Source organism: Orycteropus afer, unplaced genomic scaffold, assembly GCF_000298275.1.
Source record: "Orycteropus afer afer isolate SDZICR_OR568_19922 unplaced genomic scaffold, OryAfe1.0 scaffold00316, whole genome shotgun sequence".
Classification (NCBI taxonomy): Eukaryota; Metazoa; Chordata; class Mammalia; order Tubulidentata; family Orycteropodidae; genus Orycteropus; species Orycteropus afer.
This window is the reverse complement of record NW_006921903.1, coordinates 319859-321005: the sequence shown is the minus strand read 5'-3', so window position 1 is coordinate 321005 and position 1147 is coordinate 319859.

The following is a 1147-nucleotide window of genomic DNA, read 5'->3' as shown; positions in this document are numbered from 1 at the left end:
ATCATACACCACTTCCACTGTGCTCTGCAGGAATCTGTTTGGAGGTTTTCGGGAGAGACCAGTCATGTGTATTGCACTCACCTGTGTTTCTCTGAAACAGCAGGCCCTAGAATAAGACACAGGACCCAGGATAGTACAAATGGTTTGATTACTTAACTATGATCCTAAAGTTAGGTGGTTAGAACCCATCCATCAGCACCATGAAAGCAAAGTCTGGCAATCTGCTTCCTTAAAAATTACAGCCAAGAAAACCCTATGGAAGAGTTCTGTTCTGTTACGCATAGGGTCACCTTGAGTTGGACTTGACTAAATGGCAGCAGGTAGAGTAATACACACACGAGCTGTTGGTTGTTCAGGGGTGGAATTCTTGCGTTCCACATGGAAGGCCTGGGTTGATTTCTGGCCAGTGTACCACAGGGACAGCTACCGCCTGTCTGTCAGTGGAAGCTTCTGTGTTGTGATGATGTTGGACAGGTTTTAGCAGAGATTCCAGTCTAAGGGAGACTAGGAAGAAAGGCCTGGCTCTCTACTTCAAGAAAACATCCAATGAAAAACCCTATGGGTCACAACAGCCCAATCCACAACTGATTGTAAGGATGGCACAGGATTGAGCAGCATTCTGTTCTGTTGGCCATTGGGTCATTATGAGTCAGGGTTGACTGGATGGAAGCTAACAATGATAGAGGAAGACACATGACACACTGGTGTACCAACTCCACTGACAGTAGGGACAGTGTTCCTTTGCCTGGAACACTTGTCATGCTTCCCAAGTGCAGGAAGAACCCAGGCCAAGATGGAGGGTGGACAGGCCAGTCAAGGCAGATGTTATATGCTGTAACTCCCCCGGAGATGGATTTGGTTTTAGCTTGGCTGTGGCTTGTTTTCAGGGTCAGGATTCTCTTACCATATAAAGCCAGCTCATCACTGTCAAATTGATCCTAACTAATCGCAATTCTATAGAACTTTCCTTAGGATTTCCATGGCTGTAACCTTGACAGAGGCAGAGGGCCACATCTTTTTCCCACTGAGTGGCTTGTAGGTTTGAACTGCTGACCTTTCAATTAACAGTCAAGCACTTTTACTCCTGTGCCACCAGGGCTCCTTCCTTCTCTTATAGCATCTTTGGATCCCGAGGTTTAGATAAGCT